The sequence below is a fragment of the Lissotriton helveticus genome, chromosome 5_1 (genome assembly GCF_964261635.1).
Source record: "Lissotriton helveticus chromosome 5_1, aLisHel1.1, whole genome shotgun sequence".
NCBI classification, from domain to species: domain Eukaryota; kingdom Metazoa; phylum Chordata; class Amphibia; order Caudata; family Salamandridae; genus Lissotriton; species Lissotriton helveticus.
The window spans coordinates 1,648,719,144-1,648,738,059 of record NC_136065.1 but is presented as its reverse complement, the minus strand read 5'-3'; the positions used below and the strand labels follow the sequence as shown (position 1 = coordinate 1,648,738,059).

The 18,916-nt window shown below is 44.0% G+C and overlaps 21 non-coding genes across 21 annotated transcripts; 7 read left to right on the top strand and 14 right to left on the bottom strand.

The window, feature by feature from the left end:
• Positions 1–215: 215 nt before the first annotated feature.
• TRNAS-GCU (transfer RNA serine (anticodon GCU)) lies at positions 216–297 on the bottom strand. Its single transcript has one exon. It is a non-coding gene; the product is annotated as a tRNA-Ser (tRNA).
• A 292-nt stretch (positions 298–589) lies between these two features.
• On the top strand, positions 590–684 carry TRNAI-UAU (transfer RNA isoleucine (anticodon UAU)). Its single transcript has 2 exons — positions 590–627; positions 649–684. It is a non-coding gene; the product is annotated as a tRNA-Ile (tRNA).
• A 1,156-nt stretch (positions 685–1,840) lies between these two features.
• On the bottom strand, positions 1,841–1,912 carry TRNAT-UGU (transfer RNA threonine (anticodon UGU)). The gene has a single exon. It is a non-coding gene; the product is annotated as a tRNA-Thr (tRNA).
• Positions 1,913–3,028: 1,116 nt separating this feature from the next.
• TRNAS-GCU (transfer RNA serine (anticodon GCU)) lies at positions 3,029–3,110 on the bottom strand. Its single transcript has one exon. It is a non-coding gene; the product is annotated as a tRNA-Ser (tRNA).
• Positions 3,111–3,402: 292 nt separating this feature from the next.
• TRNAI-UAU (transfer RNA isoleucine (anticodon UAU)) lies at positions 3,403–3,497 on the top strand. The gene is made up of 2 exons: positions 3,403–3,440; positions 3,462–3,497. It is a non-coding gene; the product is annotated as a tRNA-Ile (tRNA).
• A 1,169-nt stretch (positions 3,498–4,666) lies between these two features.
• Positions 4,667–4,738, bottom strand: TRNAT-UGU (transfer RNA threonine (anticodon UGU)). The gene has a single exon. It is a non-coding gene; the product is annotated as a tRNA-Thr (tRNA).
• Positions 4,739–5,854: 1,116 nt separating this feature from the next.
• Positions 5,855–5,936, bottom strand: TRNAS-GCU (transfer RNA serine (anticodon GCU)). Its single transcript has one exon. It is a non-coding gene; the product is annotated as a tRNA-Ser (tRNA).
• Positions 5,937–6,228: 292 nt separating this feature from the next.
• Positions 6,229–6,323, top strand: TRNAI-UAU (transfer RNA isoleucine (anticodon UAU)). The gene is made up of 2 exons: positions 6,229–6,266; positions 6,288–6,323. It is a non-coding gene; the product is annotated as a tRNA-Ile (tRNA).
• Positions 6,324–7,478: 1,155 nt separating this feature from the next.
• TRNAT-UGU (transfer RNA threonine (anticodon UGU)) lies at positions 7,479–7,550 on the bottom strand. Its single transcript has one exon. It is a non-coding gene; the product is annotated as a tRNA-Thr (tRNA).
• Positions 7,551–8,666: 1,116 nt separating this feature from the next.
• TRNAS-GCU (transfer RNA serine (anticodon GCU)) lies at positions 8,667–8,748 on the bottom strand. Its single transcript has one exon. It is a non-coding gene; the product is annotated as a tRNA-Ser (tRNA).
• A 292-nt stretch (positions 8,749–9,040) lies between these two features.
• On the top strand, positions 9,041–9,135 carry TRNAI-UAU (transfer RNA isoleucine (anticodon UAU)). Its single transcript has 2 exons — positions 9,041–9,078; positions 9,100–9,135. It is a non-coding gene; the product is annotated as a tRNA-Ile (tRNA).
• A 1,169-nt stretch (positions 9,136–10,304) lies between these two features.
• TRNAT-UGU (transfer RNA threonine (anticodon UGU)) lies at positions 10,305–10,376 on the bottom strand. Its single transcript has one exon. It is a non-coding gene; the product is annotated as a tRNA-Thr (tRNA).
• A 1,116-nt stretch (positions 10,377–11,492) lies between these two features.
• TRNAS-GCU (transfer RNA serine (anticodon GCU)) lies at positions 11,493–11,574 on the bottom strand. Its single transcript has one exon. It is a non-coding gene; the product is annotated as a tRNA-Ser (tRNA).
• Positions 11,575–11,866: 292 nt separating this feature from the next.
• On the top strand, positions 11,867–11,961 carry TRNAI-UAU (transfer RNA isoleucine (anticodon UAU)). Its single transcript has 2 exons — positions 11,867–11,904; positions 11,926–11,961. It is a non-coding gene; the product is annotated as a tRNA-Ile (tRNA).
• A 1,169-nt stretch (positions 11,962–13,130) lies between these two features.
• Positions 13,131–13,202, bottom strand: TRNAT-UGU (transfer RNA threonine (anticodon UGU)). The gene has a single exon. It is a non-coding gene; the product is annotated as a tRNA-Thr (tRNA).
• Positions 13,203–14,318: 1,116 nt separating this feature from the next.
• Positions 14,319–14,400, bottom strand: TRNAS-GCU (transfer RNA serine (anticodon GCU)). Its single transcript has one exon. It is a non-coding gene; the product is annotated as a tRNA-Ser (tRNA).
• Positions 14,401–14,692: 292 nt separating this feature from the next.
• On the top strand, positions 14,693–14,787 carry TRNAI-UAU (transfer RNA isoleucine (anticodon UAU)). The gene is made up of 2 exons: positions 14,693–14,730; positions 14,752–14,787. It is a non-coding gene; the product is annotated as a tRNA-Ile (tRNA).
• A 1,169-nt stretch (positions 14,788–15,956) lies between these two features.
• TRNAT-UGU (transfer RNA threonine (anticodon UGU)) lies at positions 15,957–16,028 on the bottom strand. Its single transcript has one exon. It is a non-coding gene; the product is annotated as a tRNA-Thr (tRNA).
• A 1,116-nt stretch (positions 16,029–17,144) lies between these two features.
• On the bottom strand, positions 17,145–17,226 carry TRNAS-GCU (transfer RNA serine (anticodon GCU)). The gene has a single exon. It is a non-coding gene; the product is annotated as a tRNA-Ser (tRNA).
• Positions 17,227–17,518: 292 nt separating this feature from the next.
• TRNAI-UAU (transfer RNA isoleucine (anticodon UAU)) lies at positions 17,519–17,613 on the top strand. Its single transcript has 2 exons — positions 17,519–17,556; positions 17,578–17,613. It is a non-coding gene; the product is annotated as a tRNA-Ile (tRNA).
• A 1,144-nt stretch (positions 17,614–18,757) lies between these two features.
• TRNAT-UGU (transfer RNA threonine (anticodon UGU)) lies at positions 18,758–18,829 on the bottom strand. Its single transcript has one exon. It is a non-coding gene; the product is annotated as a tRNA-Thr (tRNA).
• Positions 18,830–18,916: the final 87 nt, after the last annotated feature.

Genomic DNA, 18,916 nt, shown 5'->3' with positions numbered 1-18,916 from the left:
AGTTAGAAGGCCAGGAGTGAGGGAAAGGCAATCCTCTGGACACTTCATGAAAGATCTAATTTCAATTAAGCACAAAACACTTCCCTTAATTTGACATAATTGCCAAAATGGAATAGTCAGTTGGGCCCTTCTAGTGGATTATGGCTGTGTCTTGAAAGAGAGTGTAATTGTACTACGAGACATGCCCACCTTCAAAAGAGTGTCTGATGGCGTTCCGACGAAGGTGGGATTCGAACCCACGCGTGCAGAGCACAATGGATTAGCAGTCCATCGCCTTAACCACTCGGCCACCTCGTCTGCCTTAGGTGACTATGTTTCATTTTTTAGGAAATTCTTACGATGTGCTAATTACAAATAATCATAAGTTTCTCCTAGACTGTGTCAGAACTGGCAAATATATGTGGTGTTCAATAGACAGAGCACATGATATAGCAGAATTATCAAATCTGTTCCATTAGGACTGTAGTTTTTAATAGTCATGATAACATGCTAGCATGTGAGTCGATCTTGCACAGTGAATAAGGGAGCAGTGCCAGTATCTCCTTGGTCAGCTCTAGATGGCTCAACTGGGGAGATATGAGAACAGTGAGCTCCAGTGGCGCAATCTGTTAGCGCGCGGTACTTATACAGCAGTACTTGCATTGAGGCATGCCGAGGTTGTGAGTTCGAGCCTCACCTAGAGCAGCTTACTGGTTTTTCATAAACCATTTCACTAAAAGTAAAGATTAAACTCAGGGGAAAGACGGCCCTTGCTAGAGAGTTTTTATTTCTTTTCAGGATCTGCGTGTCCGACTCTTCCAGGTGCAAATATCACAATCCTATTCGATGCTCCTTATAAACATTCCATGATGTGCCGTCTTGCATAGCATGCAAACACCACATCAGTGCATTTAAAAATACATTTGTAGAATAATAAATATGATGAAAACATTGTTGTCACGGGATAACCATATACTGAGGAGCTGCAAACAGTGCTGTATCAGCTACTAACAATAAAATGTAAATGAAAGACATATCAAAAGAAGAGCGTCATCATATTAATGTTTCTAGTCAACATAAGAGTTGCACCATAGCAGCCTATGGTGCTTTCTGCTCAGATTGTGCCTCCAATCCCACATTGATTTTTTTTATTCTTTGCAGTTTAAAAAAACAATTCATGCTCAAAGTTAACTTTTTAAAACCATTCAACCTAATATATTTATTTCTCTAACTTGTGAATGTGGTCCATGTTCTCTTTTCCTCATCCCCATCACGATACTCCTTTTCCCGAAATCAGGTTCACTTCTTTATCCAGCCCACCCATCCAAGGTCACCAAATCTATGAAGCGATTCTGCTTTTTCTCACATTCTCTCTATGTACAAGATACCTTGTATCATTTGAATGGACAGCAGGAGAGTCGGATATTTATGATTAGTGGGGGTGGGGTTTTGAAGATTAACCTCATTTGACTAAGAGCCGGGGCATCTGGGAGGAAAAGTATTTTAAGGGGGATGAAGTTCACATCTCCTTGGTGAAATTTCTAGATCCTTATTTCATCCTTTCTGTGGATGCAGACTCAGTCGGAACAGAGGTCATAGTCCTCGCTCTGACTTTCAAAAGGAACTTCAAATATGCATGGCTTATTTGGCTTTGCCCGGCGGGGTGAGAATGGCGTTTGTCAGGCGTTCGTCAGGCGATCGGAAGGGGTGAGGCGATAGTTTATGGTTCAATGGTTTTCATGAAGTCTTCTTGATACGATGAAAGCAGGAAAGGGAAGCTTGTCAATAAGCAAACTTAAGACAAGGTGTGACTCCTAGAAAGAATGACTTGGAAACAACATACAGAAACTCACATATAAAAAGGCCCTGATGAGGCTAGAACTCATGACCCCTGGTTTACAAGACCAGTGCTCTGCCACTGAGCTACAAGGCCAGCCTGCCTGCAGTATGTAAATCGGTTCATGTATTCTTACTGCGGTATGAAGATATCTATGATTTTGAGACTCTGTATGGAAATGCAGTTGCATTTGAATGTCTACATGCGTGCACAAATTGAAGAGCATGCTTAAGACACTTTTCTTGGAAGTAGGAAAAACTCCATTTTGATTTGAGAACATAAGAGTATTCACATTTATGACCATACTGATAGCTCTAGTTAGTATGTCCACAATCAGTGACAGATAGAGAACTCACTTATTAGAAGTGATCTGTCTCTGTGGGGCAGACATATGTCAACAGTCATACACTTGAGATGGCTGAAACTTTAGGAGTAAGAGCTGCTTTCTTATCAGTCTATCTATCCAAACTGGTTAGAAGTAACCCTGGGCGTCCGAATCGGCTACGCCCACGGAGTAGGCGTAGTGTTGCCTTCTACGCATTTTGCGTAGACAGCGTAGCCGGCAACACTACGCCCACTCCGTGTGCGTAGCCGATTCGGCCGCCACCCGCCTCCCTCCCGCCCTCCCCTACATACATTATTTAAGCAACTAACCTTAATAAAACAATTTTTAAAGCACTTACCATGTCCGGGGCTCTTCCGGGGCTCCCTCTTGGAATAGCGTCCCTTCCTGGATACCAATGCGCATGCGCGGCCTCCCGCGCATGCGCATTGGTATCCAGGACGACGCTATTCCAAGAGGGAGCCCCGGACGAGCCCCGGACACGGTAAGTGCTTTAAAATTGTTTTATTAAGGGTAGTTGCTTAAATAATGTATGTAGGGGAGAGCGGGAGGGAGGTGCGTAGTGGGGCTACGCGGAGTGCGGGAGTGGGCGTAGCTTCTCGCCCACTCCGCGTAGCTCCGCGGAGCCCCACTACGCCCACTACGACCAGGGTTAGTTAGAAGGCCAGGAGTGAGGGAAAGGCAATCCTCTGGACACTTCATGAAAGATCTAATTTCAATTAAGCACAAAACACTTCCCTTAATTTGACATAATTGCCAAAATGGAATAGTCAGTTGGGCCCTTCTAGTGGATTATGGCTGTGTCTTGAAAGAGAGTGTAATTGTACTACGAGACATGCCCACCTTCAAAAGAGTGTCTGATGGCGTTCCGACGAAGGTGGGATTCGAACCCACGCGTGCAGAGCACAATGGATTAGCAGTCCATCGCCTTAACCACTCGGCCACCTCGTCTGCCTTAGGTGACTATGTTTCATTTTTTAGGAAATTCTTACGATGTGCTAATTACAAATAATCATAAGTTTCTCCTAGACTGTGTCAGAACTGGCAAATATATGTGGTGTTCAATAGACAGAGCACATGATATAGCAGAATTATCAAATCTGTTCCATTAGGACTGTAGTTTTTAATAGTCATGATAACATGCTAGCATGTGAGTCGATCTTGCACAGTGAATAAGGGAGCAGTGCCAGTATCTCCTTGGTCAGCTCTAGATGGCTCAACTGGGGAGATATGAGAACAGTGAGCTCCAGTGGCGCAATCTGTTAGCGCGCGGTACTTATACAGCAGTACTTGCATTGAGGCATGCCGAGGTTGTGAGTTCGAGCCTCACCTAGAGCAGCTTACTGGTTTTTCATAAACCATTTCACTAAAAGTAAAGATTAAACTCAGGGGAAAGACGGCCCTTGCTAGAGAGTTTTTATTTCTTTTCAGGATCTGCGTGTCCGACTCTTCCAGGTGCAAATATCACAATCCTATTCGATGCTCCTTATAAACATTCCATGATGTGCCGTCTTGCATAGCATGCAAACACCACATCAGTGCATTTAAAAATACATTTGTAGAATAATAAATATGATGAAAACATTGTTGTCACGGGATAACCATATACTGAGGAGCTGCAAACAGTGCTGTATCAGCTACTAACAATAAAATGTAAATGAAAGACATATCAAAAGAAGAGCGTCATCATATTAATGTTTCTAGTCAACATAAGAGTTGCACCATAGCAGCCTATGGTGCTTTCTGCTCAGATTGTGCCTCCAATCCCACATTGATTTTTTTTATTCTTTGCAGTTTAAAAAAACAATTCATGCTCAAAGTTAACTTTTTAAAACCATTCAACCTAATATATTTATTTCTCTAACTTGTGAATGTGGTCCATGTTCTCTTTTCCTCATCCCCATCACGATACTCCTTTTCCCGAAATCAGGTTCACTTCTTTATCCAGCCCACCCATCCAAGGTCACCAAATCTATGAAGCGATTCTGCTTTTTCTCACATTCTCTCTATGTACAAGATACCTTGTATCATTTGAATGGACAGCAGGAGAGTCGGATATTTATGATTAGTGGGGGTGGGGTTTTGAAGATTAACCTCATTTGACTAAGAGCCGGGGCATCTGGGAGGAAAAGTATTTTAAGGGGGATGAAGTTCACATCTCCTTGGTGAAATTTCTAGATCCTTATTTCATCCTTTCTGTGGATGCAGACTCAGTCGGAACAGAGGTCATAGTCCTCGCTCTGACTTTCAAAGGAACTTCAAATATGCATGGCTTATTTGGCTTTGCCCGGCAGGGCTTGCCCGGCGGGGTGAGAATGGCGTTTGTCAGGCGTTCGTCAGGCGATCGGAAGGGGTGAGGCGATAGTTTATGGTTCAATGGTTTTCATGAAGTCTTCTTGATACGATGAAAGCAGGAAAGGGAAGCTTGTCAATAAGCAAACTTAAGACAAGGTGTGACTCCTAGAAAGAATGACTTGGAAACAACATACAGAAACTCACATATAAAAAGGCCCTGATGAGGCTTGAACTCATGACCCCTGGTTTACAAGACCAGTGCTCTGCCACTGAGCTACAAGGCCAGCCTGCCTGCAGTATGTAAATCGCTTCATGTATTCTTACTGCGGTAAGAAGATATCTATGATTTTGAAACTCTGTATGGAAATGCAGTTGCATTTGAATGTCTACATGCGTGCACAAATTGAAGAGCATGCTTAAGACACTTTTCTTGGAAGTAGGAAAAACTCCATTTTGATTTGAGAACATAAGAGTATTCACATTTATGACCATACTGATAGCTCTAGTTAGTATGTCCACAATCAGTGACAGATAGAGAACTCACTTATTAGAAGTGATCTGTCTCTGTGGGGCAGACATATGTCAACAGTCATACACTTGAGATGGCTGAAACTTTAGGAGTAAGAGCTGCTTTCTTATCAGTCTATCTATCCAAACTGGTTAGAAGTAACCCTGGGCGTCCGAATCGGCTACGCCCACGGAGTAGGCGTAGTGTTGCCTTCTACGCATTTTGCGTAGACAGCGTAGCCGGCAACACTACGCCCACTCCGTGAGCGTAGCCGATTCGGCCGCCACCCGCCTCCCTCCCGCCCTCCCCTACATACATTATTTAAGCAACTAACCTTAATAAAACAATTTTTAAAGCACTTACCATGTCCGGGGCTCTTCCGGGGCTCCCTCTTGGAATAGCGTCCCTTCCTGGATACCAATGCGCATGCGCGGCCTCCCGCGCATGCGCATTGGTATCCAGGACGACGCTATTCCAAGAGGGAGCCCCGGACGAGCCCCGGACACGGTAAGTGCTTTAAAATTGTTTTATTAAGGGTAGTTGCTTAAATAATGTATGTAGGGGAGAGCGGGAGGGAGGTGCGTAGTGGGGCTACGCGGAGTGCGGGAGTGGGCGTAGCTTCTCGCCCACTCCGCGTAGCTCCGCGGAGCCCCACTACGCCCACTACGACCAGGGTTAGTTAGAAGGCCAGGAGTGAGGGAAAGGCAATCCTCTGGACACTTCATGAAAGATCTAATTTCAATTAAGCACAAAACACTTCCCTTAATTTGACATAATTGCCAAAATGGAATAGTCAGTTGGGCCCTTCTAGTGGATTATGGCTGCGTCTTGAAAGAGAGTGTAATTGTACTACGAGACATGCCCACCTTCAAAAGAGTGTCTGATGGCGTTCCGACGAAGGTGGGATTCGAACCCACGCGTGCAGAGCACAATGGATTAGCAGTCCATCGCCTTAACCACTCGGCCACCTCGTCTGCCTTAGGTGACTATGTTTCATTTTTTAGGAAATTCTTACGATGTGCTAATTACAAATAATCATAAGTTTCTCCTAGACTGTGTCAGAACTGGCAAATATATGTGGTGTTCAATAGACAGAGCACATGATATAGCAGAATTATCAAATCTGTTCCATTAGGACTGTAGTTTTTAATAGTCATGATAACATGCTAGCATGTGAGTCGATCTTGCACAGTGAATAAGGGAGCAGTGCCAGTATCTCCTTGGTCAGCTCTAGATGGCTCAACTGGGGAGATATGAGAACAGTGAGCTCCAGTGGCGCAATCTGTTAGCGCGCGGTACTTATACAGCAGTACTTGCATTGAGGCATGCCGAGGTTGTGAGTTCGAGCCTCACCTAGAGCAGCTTACTGGTTTTTCATAAACCATTTCACTAAAAGTAAAGATTAAACTCAGGGGAAAGACGGCCCTTGCTAGAGAGTTTTTATTTCTTTTCAGGATCTGCGTGTCCGACTCTTCCAGGTGCAAATATCACAATCCTATTCGATGCTCCTTATAAACATTCCATGATGTGCCGTCTTGCATAGCATGCAAACACCACATCAGTGCATTTAAAAATACATTTGTAGAATAATAAATATGATGAAAACATTGTTGTCACGGGATAACCATATACTGAGGAGCTGCAAACAGTGCTGTATCAGCTACTAACAATAAAATGTAAATGAAAGACATATCAAAAGAAGAGCGTCATCATATTAATGTTTCTAGTCAACATAAGAGTTGCACCATAGCAGCCTATGGTGCTTTCTGCTCAGATTGTGCCTCCAATCCCACATTGATTTTTTTTATTCTTTGCAGTTTAAAAAAACAATTCATGCTCAAAGTTAACTTTTTAAAACCATTCAACCTAATATATTTATTTCTCTAACTTGTGAATGTGGTCCATGTTCTCTTTTCCTCATCCCCATCACGATACTCCTTTTCCCGAAATCAGGTTCACTTCTTTATCCAGCCCACCCATCCAAGGTCACCAAATCTATGAAGCGATTCTGCTTTTTCTCACATTCTCTCTATGTACAAGATACCTTGTATCATTTGAATGGACAGCAGGAGAGTCGGATATTTATGATTAGTGGGGGTGGGGTTTTGAAGATTAACCTCATTTGACTAAGAGCCGGGGCATCTGGGAGGAAAAGTATTTTAAGGGGGATGAAGTTCACATCTCCTTGGTGAAATTTCTAGATCCTTATTTCATCCTTTCTGTGGATGCAGACTCAGTCGGAACAGAGGTCATAGTCCTCGCTCTGACTTTCAAAGGAACTTCAAATATGCATGGCTTATTTGGCTTTGCCCGGCGGGGTGAGAATGGCGTTTGTCAGGCGTTCGTCAGGCGATCGGAAGGGGTGAGGCGATAGTTTATGGTTCAATGGTTTTCATGAAGTCTTCTTGATACGATGAAAGCAGGAAAGGGAAGCTTGTCAATAAGCAAACTTAAGACAAGGTGTGACTCCTAGAAAGAATGACTTGGAAACAACATACAGAAACTCACATATAAAAAGGCCCTGATGAGGCTTGAACTCATGACCCCTGGTTTACAAGACCAGTGCTCTGCCACTGAGCTACAAGGCCAGCCTGCCTGCAGTATGTAAATCGGTTCATGTATTCTTACTGCGGTATGAAGATATCTATGATTTTGAGACTCTGTATGGAAATGCAGTTGCATTTGAATGTCTACATGCGTGCACAAATTGAAGAGCATGCTTAAGACACTTTTCTTGGAAGTAGGAAAAACTCCATTTTGATTTGAGAACATAAGAGTATTCACATTTATGACCATACTGATAGCTCTAGTTAGTATGTCCACAATCAGTGACAGATAGAGAACTCACTTATTAGAAGTGATCTGTCTCTGTGGGGCAGACATATGTCAACAGTCATACACTTGAGATGGCTGAAACTTTAGGAGTAAGAGCTGCTTTCTTATCAGTCTATCTATCCAAACTGGTTAGAAGTAACCCTGGGCGTCCGAATCGGCTACGCCCACGGAGTAGGCGTAGTGTTGCCTTCTACGCATTTTGTGTAGACAGCGTAGCCGGCAACACTACGCCCACTCCGTGTGCGTAGCCGATTCGGCCGCCACCCGCCTCCCTCCCGCCCTCCCCTACATACATTATTTAAGCAACTAACCTTAATAAAACAATTTTTAAAGCACTTACCATGTCCGGGGCTCTTCCGGGGCTCCCTCTTGGAATAGCGTCCCTTCCTGGATACCAATGCGCATGCGCGGCCTCCCGCGCATGCGCATTGGTATCCAGGACGACGCTATTCCAAGAGGGAGCCCCGGACGAGCCCCGGACACGGTAAGTGCTTTAAAATTGTTTTATTAAGGGTAGTTGCTTAAATAATGTATGTAGGGGAGAGCGGGAGGGAGGTGCGTAGTGGGGCTACGCGGAGTGCGGGAGTGGGCGTAGCTTCTCGCCCACTCCGCGTAGCTCCGCGGAGCCCCACTACGCCCACTACGACCAGGGTTAGTTAGAAGGCCAGGAGTGAGGGAAAGGCAATCCTCTGGACACTTCATGAAAGATCTAATTTCAATTAAGCACAAAACACTTCCCTTAATTTGACATAATTGCCAAAATGGAATAGTCAGTTGGGCCCTTCTAGTGGATTATGGCTGTGTCTTGAAAGAGAGTGTAATTGTACTACGAGACATGCCCACCTTCAAAAGAGTGTCTGATGGCGTTCCGACGAAGGTGGGATTCGAACCCACGCGTGCAGAGCACAATGGATTAGCAGTCCATCGCCTTAACCACTCGGCCACCTCGTCTGCCTTAGGTGACTATGTTTCATTTTTTAGGAAATTCTTACGATGTGCTAATTACAAATAATCATAAGTTTCTCCTAGACTGTGTCAGAACTGGCAAATATATGTGGTGTTCAATAGACAGAGCACATGATATAGCAGAATTATCAAATCTGTTCCATTAGGACTGTAGTTTTTAATAGTCATGATAACATGCTAGCATGTGAGTCGATCTTGCACAGTGAATAAGGGAGCAGTGCCAGTATCTCCTTGGTCAGCTCTAGATGGCTCAACTGGGGAGATATGAGAACAGTGAGCTCCAGTGGCGCAATCTGTTAGCGCGCGGTACTTATACAGCAGTACTTGCATTGAGGCATGCCGAGGTTGTGAGTTCGAGCCTCACCTAGAGCAGCTTACTGGTTTTTCATAAACCATTTCACTAAAAGTAAAGATTAAACTCAGGGGAAAGACGGCCCTTGCTAGAGAGTTTTTATTTCTTTTCAGGATCTGCGTGTCCGACTCTTCCAGGTGCAAATATCACAATCCTATTCGATGCTCCTTATAAACATTCCATGATGTGCCGTCTTGCATAGCATGCAAACACCACATCAGTGCATTTAAAAATACATTTGTAGAATAATAAATATGATGAAAACATTGTTGTCACGGGATAACCATATACTGAGGAGCTGCAAACAGTGCTGTATCAGCTACTAACAATAAAATGTAAATGAAAGACATATCAAAAGAAGAGCGTCATCATATTAATGTTTCTAGTCAACATAAGAGTTGCACCATAGCAGCCTATGGTGCTTTCTGCTCAGATTGTGCCTCCAATCCCACATTGATTTTTTTTATTCTTTGCAGTTTAAAAAAACAATTCATGCTCAAAGTTAACTTTTTAAAACCATTCAACCTAATATATTTATTTCTCTAACTTGTGAATGTGGTCCATGTTCTCTTTTCCTCATCCCCATCACGATACTCCTTTTCCCGAAATCAGGTTCACTTCTTTATCCAGCCCACCCATCCAAGGTTACCAAATCTATGAAGCGATTCTGCTTTTTCTCACATTCTCTCTATGTACAAGATACCTTGTATCATTTGAATGGACAGCAGGAGAGTCGGATATTTATGATTAGTGGGGGTGGGGTTTTGAAGATTAACCTCATTTGACTAAGAGCCGGGGCATCTGGGAGGAAAAGTATTTTAAGGGGGATGAAGTTCACATCTCCTTGGTGAAATTTCTAGATCCTTATTTCATCCTTTCTGTGGATGCAGACTCAGTCGGAACAGAGGTCATAGTCCTCGCTCTGACTTTCAAAGGAACTTCAAATATGCATGGCTTATTTGGCTTTGCCCGGCAGGGCTTGCCCGGCGGGGTGAGAATGGCGTTTGTCAGGCGTTCGTCAGGCGATCGGAAGGGGTGAGGCGATAGTTTATGGTTCAATGGTTTTCATGAAGTCTTCTTGATACGATGAAAGCAGGAAAGGGAAGCTTGTCAATAAGCAAACTTAAGACAAGGTGTGACTCCTAGAAAGAATGACTTGGAAACAACATACAGAAACTCACATATAAAAAGGCCCTGATGAGGCTTGAACTCATGACCCCTGGTTTACAAGACCAGTGCTCTGCCACTGAGCTACAAGGCCAGCCTGCCTGCAGTATGTAAATCGGTTCATGTATTCTTACTGCGGTATGAAGATATCTATGATTTTGAGACTCTGTATGGAAATGCAGTTGCATTTGAATGTCTACATGCGTGCACAAATTGAAGAGCATGCTTAAGACACTTTTCTTGGAAGTAGGAAAAACTCCATTTTGATTTGAGAACATAAGAGTATTCACATTTATGACCATACTGATAGCTCTAGTTAGTATGTCCACAATCAGTGACAGATAGAGAACTCACTTATTAGAAGTGATCTGTCTCTGTGGGGCAGACATATGTCAACAGTCATACACTTGAGATGGCTGAAACTTTAGGAGTAAGAGCTGCTTTCTTATCAGTCTATCTATCCAAACTGGTTAGAAGTAACCCTGGGCGTCCGAATCGGCTACGCCCACGGAGTAGGCGTAGTGTTGCCTTCTACGCATTTTGCGTAGACAGCGTAGCCGGCAACACTACGCCCACTCCGTGTGCGTAGCCGATTCGGCCGCCACCCGCCTCCCTCCCGCCCTCCCCTACATACATTATTTAAGCAACTAACCTTAATAAAACAATTTTTAAAGCACTTACCATGTCCGGGGCTCTTCCGGGGCTCCCTCTTGGAATAGCGTCCCTTCCTGGATACCAATGCGCATGCGCGGCCTCCCGCGCATGCGCATTGGTATCCAGGACGACGCTATTCCAAGAGGGAGCCCCGGACGAGCCCCGGACACGGTAAGTGCTTTAAAATTGTTTTATTAAGGGTAGTTGCTTAAATAATGTATGTAGGGGAGAGCGGGAGGGAGGTGCGTAGTGGGGCTACGCGGAGTGCGGGAGTGGGCGTAGCTTCTCGCCCACTCCGCGTAGCTCCGCGGAGCCCCACTACGCCCACTACGACCAGGGTTAGTTAGAAGGCCAGGAGTGAGGGAAAGGCAATCCTCTGGACACTTCATGAAAGATCTAATTTCAATTAAGCACAAAACACTTCCCTTAATTTGACATAATTGCCAAAATGGAATAGTCAGTTGGGCCCTTCTAGTGGATTATGGCTGTGTCTTGAAAGAGAGTGTAATTGTACTACGAGACATGCCCACCTTCAAAAGAGTGTCTGATGGCGTTCCGACGAAGGTGGGATTCGAACCCACGCGTGCAGAGCACAATGGATTAGCAGTCCATCGCCTTAACCACTCGGCCACCTCGTCTGCCTTAGGTGACTATGTTTAATTTTTTAGGAAATTCTTACGATGTGCTAATTACAAATAATCATAAGTTTCTCCTAGACTGTGTCAGAACTGGCAAATATATGTGGTGTTCAATAGACAGAGCACATGATATAGCAGAATTATCAAATCTGTTCCATTAGGACTGTAGTTTTTAATAGTCATGATAACATGCTAGCATGTGAGTCGATCTTGCACAGTGAATAAGGGAGCAGTGCCAGTATCTCCTTGGTCAGCTCTAGATGGCTCAACTGGGGAGATATGAGAACAGTGAGCTCCAGTGGCGCAATCTGTTAGCGCGCGGTACTTATACAGCAGTACTTGCATTGAGGCATGCCGAGGTTGTGAGTTCGAGCCTCACCTAGAGCAGCTTACTGGTTTTTCATAAACCATTTCACTAAAAGTAAAGATTAAACTCAGGGGAAAGACGGCCCTTGCTAGAGAGTTTTTATTTCTTTTCAGGATCTGCGTGTCCGACTCTTCCAGGTGCAAATATCACAATCCTATTCGATGCTCCTTATAAACATTCCATGATGTGCCGTCTTGCATAGCATGCAAACACCACATCAGTGCATTTAAAAATACATTTGTAGAATAATAAATATGATGAAAACATTGTTGTCACGGGATAACCATATACTGAGGAGCTGCAAACAGTGCTGTATCAGCTACTAGCAATAAAATGTAAATGAAAGACATATCAAAAGAAGAGCGTCATCATATTAATGTTTCTAGTCAACATAAGAGTTGCACCATAGCAGCCTATGGTGCTTTCTGCTCAGATTGTGCCTCCAATCCCACATTGATTTTTTTTATTCTTTGCAGTTTAAAAAAACAATTCATGCTCAAAGTTAACTTTTTAAAACCATTCAACCTAATATATTTATTTCTCTAACTTGTGAATGTGGTCCATGTTCTCTTTTCCTCATCCCCATCACGATACTCCTTTTCCCGAAATCAGGTTCACTTCTTTATCCAGCCCACCCATCCAAGGTCACCAAATCTATGAAGCGATTCTGCTTTTTCTCACATTCTCTCTATGTACAAGATACCTTGTATCATTTGAATGGACAGCAGGAGAGTCGGATATTTATGATTAGTGGGGGTGGGGTTTTGAAGATTAACCTCATTTGACTAAGAGCCGGGGCATCTGGGAGGAAAAGTATTTTAAGGGGGATGAAGTTCACATCTCCTTGGTGAAATTTCTAGATCCTTATTTCATCCTTTCTGTGGATGCATACTCAGTCGGAACAGAGGTCATAGTCCTCGCTCTGACTTTCAAAGGAACTTCAAATATGCATGGCTTTTTTGGCTTTGCCCGGCAGGGCTTGCCCGGCGGGGTGAGAATGGCGTTTGTCAGGCGTTCGTCAGGCGATCGGAAGGGGTGAGGCGATAGTTTATGGTTCAATGGTTTTCATGAAGTCTTCTTGATACGATGAAAGCAGGAAAGGGAAGCTTGTCAATAAGCAAACTTAAGACAAGGTGTGACTCCTAGAAAGAATGACTTGGAAACAACATACAGAAACTCACATATAAAAAGGCCCTGATGAGGCTTGAACTCATGACCCCTGGTTTACAAGACCCGTGCTCTGCCACTGAGCTACAAGGCCAGCCTGCCTGCAGTATGTAAATCGCTTCATGTATTCTTACTGCGGTATGAAGATATCTATGATTTTGAGACTCTGTATGGAAATGCAGTTGCATTTGAATGTCTACATGCGTGCACAAATTGAAGAGCATGCTTAAGACACTTTTCTTGGAAGTAGGAAAAACTCCATTTTGATTTGAGAACATAAGAGTATTCACATTTATGACCATACTGATAGCTCTAGTTAGTATGTCCACAATCAGTGACAGATAGAGAACTCACTTATTAGAAGTGATCTGTCTCTGTGGGGCAGACATATGTCAACAGTCATACACTTGAGATGGCTGAAACTTTAGGAGTAAGAGCTGCTTTCTTATCAGTCTATCTATCCAAACTGGTTAGAAGTAACCCTGGGCGTCCGAATCGGCTACGCCCACGGAGTAGGCGTAGTGTTGCCTTCTACGCATTTTGCGTAGACAGCGTAGCCGGCAACACTACGCCCACTCCGTGTGCGTAGCCGATTCGGCCGCCACCCGCCTCCCTCCTGCCCTCCCCTACCTACATTATTTAAGCAACTAACCTTAATAAAACAATTTTTAAAGCACTTACCATGTCCGGGGCTCTTCCGGGGCTCCCTCTTGGAATAGCGTCCCTTCCTGGATACCAATGCGCATGCGCGGCCTCCCGCGCATGCGCATTGGTATCCAGGACGACGCTATTCCAAGATGGAGCCCCGGACGAGCCCCGGACACGGTAAGTGCTTTAAAATTGTTTTATTAAGGGTAGTTGCTTAAATAATGTATGTAGGGGAGAGCGGGAGGGAGGTGCGTAGTGGGGCTACGCGGAGTGCGGGAGTGGGCGTAGCTTCTCGCCCACTCCGCGTAGCTCCGCGGAGCCCCACTACGCCCACTACGACCAGGGTTAGTTAGAAGGCCAGGAGTGAGGGAAAGGCAATCCTCTGGACACTTCATGAAAGATCTAATTTCAATTAAGCACAAAACACTTCCCTTAATTTGACATAATTGCCAAAATGGAATAGTCAGTTGGGCCCTTCTAGTGGATTATGGCTGTGTCTTGAAAGAGAGTGTAATTGTACTACGAGACATGCCCACCTTCAAAAGAGTGTCTGATGGCGTTCCGACGAAGGTGGGATTCGAACCCACGCGTGCAGAGCACAATGGATTAGCAGTCCATCGCCTTAACCACTCGGCCACCTCGTCTGCCTTAGGTGACTATGTTTAATTTTTTAGGAAATTCTTACGATGTGCTAATTACAAATAATCATAAGTTTCTCCTAGACTGTGTCAGAACTGGCAAATATATGTGGTGTTCAATAGACAGAGCACATGATATAGCAGAATTATCAAATCTGTTCCATTAGGACTGTAGTTTTTAATAGTCATGATAACATGCTAGCATGTGAGTCGATCTTGCACAGTGAATAAGGGAGCAGTGCCAGTATCTCCTTGGTCAGCTCTAGATGGCTCAACTGGGGAGATATGAGAACAGTGAGCTCCAGTGGCGCAATCTGTTAGCGCGCGGTACTTATACAGCAGTACTTGCATTGAGGCATGCCGAGGTTGTGAGTTCGAGCCTCACCTAGAGCAGCTTACTGGTTTTTCATAAACCATTTCACTAAAAGTAAAGATTAAACTCAGGGGAAAGACGGCCCTTGCTAGAGAATTTTTATTTCTTTTCAGGATCTGCGTGTCCGACTCTTCCAGGTGCAAATATCACAATCCTATTCGATGCTCCTTATAAACATTCCATGATGTGCCGTCTTGCATAGCATGCAAACACCACATCAGTGCATTTAAAAATACATTTGTAGAATAATAAATATGATGAAAACATTGTTGTCACGGGATAACCATATACTGAGGAGCTGCAAACAGTGCTGTATCAGCTACTAGCAATAAAATGTAAATGAAAGACATATCAAAAGAAGAGCGTCATCATATTAATGTTTCTAGTCAACATAAGAGTTGCACCATAGCAGCCTATGGTGCTTTCTGCTCAGATTGTGCCTCCAATCCCACATTGATTTTTTTTATTCTTTGCAGTTTAAAAAAACAATTCATGCTCAAAGTTAACTTTTTAAAACCATTCAACCTAATATATTTATTTCTCTAACTTGTGAATGTGGTCCATGTTCTCTTTTCCTCATCCCCATCACGATACTCCTTTTCCCGAAATCAGGTTCACTTCTTTATCCAGCCCACCCATCCAAGGTCACCAAATCTATGAAGCGATTCTGCTTTTTCTCACATTCTCTCTATGTACAAGATACCTTGTATCATTTGAATGGACAGCAGGAGAGTCGGATATTTATGATTAGTGGGGGTGGGGTTTTGAAGATTAACCTCATTTGACTAAGAGCCGGGGCATCTGGGAGGAAAAGTATTTTAAGGGGGATGAAGTTCACATCTCCTTGGTGAAATTTCTAGATCCTTATTTCATCCTTTCTGTGGATGCATACTCAGTCGGAACAGAGGTCATAGTCCTCGCTCTGACTTTCAAAGGAACTTCAAATATGCATGGCTTTTTTGGCTTTGCCCGGCAGGGCTTGCCCGGCGGGGTGAGAATGGCGTTTGTCAGGCGTTCGTCAGGCGATCGGAAGGGGTGAGGCGATAGTTTATGGTTCAATGGTTTTCATGAAGTCTTCTTGATACGATGAAAGCAGGAAAGGGAAGCTTGTCAATAAGCAAACTTAAGACAAGGTGTGACTCCTAGAAAGAATGACTTGGAAACAACATACAGAAACTCACATATAAAAAGGCCCTGATGAGGCTTGAACTCATGACCCCTGGTTTACAAGACCAGTGCTCTGCCACTGAGCTACAAGGCCAGCCTGCCTGCAGTATGTAAATCGCTTCATGTATTCTTACTGCGGTATGAAGATATCTATGATTTTGAGACTCTGTATGGAAATGCAGTTGCATTTGAATGTCTACATGCGTGCACAAATTGAAGAGCATGCTTAAGACACTTTTCTTGGAAGTAGGAAAAACTCCATTTTGATTTGAGAACATAAGAGTATTCACATTTATGACCATACTGATAGCTCTAGTTAGTATGTCCACAATCAGTGACAGATAGAGAACTCACTTATTAGAAGTGATCTGTCTCTGTGGGGCAGACATATGTCAACAGTCATACACTTGAGATGGCTGAAACTTTAGGAGTAAGAGCTGCTTTCTTATCAGTCTATCTATCCAAACTGGTTAGAAGTAACCCTGGGCGTCCGAATCGGCTACGCCCACGGAGTAGGCGTAGTGTTGCCTTCTACGCATTTTGCGTAGACAGCGTAGCCGGCAACACTACGCCCACTCCGTGTGCGTAGCCGATTCGGCCGCCACCCGCCTCCCTCCTGCCCTCCCCTACCTACATTATTTAAGCAACTAACCTTAATAAAACAATTTTTAAAGCACTTACCATGTCCGGGGCTCTTCCGGGGCTCCCTCTTGGAATAGCGTCCCTTCCTGGATACCAATGCGCATGCGCGGCCTCCCGCGCATGCGCATTGGTATCCAGGACGACGCTATTCCAAGATGGAGCCCCGGACGAGCCCCGGACACGGTAAGTGCTTTAAAATTGTTTTATTAAGGGTAGTTGCTTAAATAATGTATGTAGGGGAGAGCGGGAGGGAGGTGCGTAGTGGGGCTACGCGGAGTGCGGGAGTGGGCGTAGCTTCTCGCCCACTCCGCGTAGCTCCGCGGAGCCCCACTACGCCCACTACGACCAGGGTTAGTTAGAAGGCCAGGAGTGAGGGAAAGGCAATCCTCTGGACACTTCATGAAAGATCTAATTTCAATTAAGCACAAAACACTTCCCTTAATTTGACATAATTGCCAAAATGGAATAGTCAGTTGGGCCCTTCTAGTGGATTATGGCTGTGTCTTGAAAGAGAGTGTAATTGTACTACGAGACATGCCCACCTTCAAAAGAGTGTCTGATGGCGTTCCGACGAAGGTGGGATTCGAACCCACGCGTGCAGAGCACAATGGAATAGCAGTCCATAGCCTTAACCACTCGGCCACCTCGTCTGCCTTAGGTGACTATGTTTCATTTTTTAGGAAATTCTTACGATGTGCTAATTACAAATAATCATAAGTTTCTCCTAGACTGTGTCAGAACTGGCAAATATATGTGGTGTTCAATAGACAGAGCACATGATATAGCAGAATTATCAAATCTGTTCCATTAGGACTGTAGTTTTTAATAGTCATGATAACATGCTAGCATGTGAGTCGATCTTGCACAGTGAATAAGGGAGCAGTGCCAGTATCTACTTGGTCAGCTCTAGATGGCTCAACTGGGGAGGTATGAGAACAGTGAGCTCCAGTGGCGCAATCGGTTAGCGCGTGGGACTTATACAGCAGTACTTGCATTGAGGCATGCCGAGGTTGTGAGTTCGAGCCTCACCTGGAGCAGCTTACTGGTTTTTCATAAACCATTTCACTAAAAGTAAAGATTAAACTCAGGGGAAAGACGGCCCTTGCTAGAGAGTTTTTACTTCTTTTCAGGATCTGCGTGTCCGACTCTTCCAGGTGCAAATATCACAATCCTATTCGATGCTCCTTATAAACATTCCATGATGTGCCGTCTTGCATAGCATGCAAACACCACATCAGTGCATTTAAAAATACATTTGTAGAATAATAAATATGATGAAAACATTGTTGTCACGGGAAACCCATATACTGAGGAGCTGCAAACAGTGCTGTATCAGCTACTAACAATAAAATGTAAATGAAAGACATATCAAAAGAAGAGCGTCATCATATTAATGTTTCTAGTCAACATAAGAGTTGCACCATAGCAGCTTATGGTGCTTTCTGCTCAGATTGTGCCTCCAATCCCACATTGATTTTTTTTATTCTTTGCAGTTTAAAAAAACAATTCATGCTCAAAGTTAACTTTTTAAAACCATTCAACCTAACATATTTATTTCTCTAACTTGTGAATGTGGTCCATGTTCTCTTTTCCTCATCCCCAACACGATACTCCTTTTCCCGAAATCAGGTTCACTTCTTTATCCAGCCCACCCATCCAAGGTCACCAAATCTATGAAGCGATTCTGCTTTTTCTCACATTCTCTCTATGTACAAGATACCTTGTATCATTTGAATGGACAGCAGGAGAGTCGGATATTTATGGTTAGTGGGGGTGGGGTTTTGAAGATTAACCTCATTTGACTAAGAGCCGGGGCATCTGGGAGGAAAAGTATTTTAAGGGGGATGAAGTTCACATCTCCTTGGTGAAATTTCTAGATCCTTATTTCATCCTTTCTGTGGATGCAGACTCAGTCGGAACAGAGGTCATAGTCCTCGCTCTGACTTTCAAAGGAACTTCAAATATGCATGGCTTATTTGGCTTTGCCCGGCGGGGTGAGAATGGCGTTTGTCAGGCGATCAGAAGGGGTGAGGCGATAGTTTATGGTTCAATGGTTTTCATGAAGTCTTCTTGATACGATGAAAGCAGGAAAGGGAAGCTTGTCAATAAGCAAACTTAAGACAAGGTGTGACTCCTAGAAAGAATGACTTGGAAACAACATACAGAAACTCACATATAAAAAGGCCCAGATGAGGCTTGAACTCATGACCCCTGGTTTACAAGACCAGTGCTCTGCCACTGAGCTACAAGGCCAGCCTGCCTGCAGTATGTAAATCGCTTCATGTATTCTTACTGCGGTATGAAGATATCTATGATTTTGAGACTCTGTATGGAAATGCA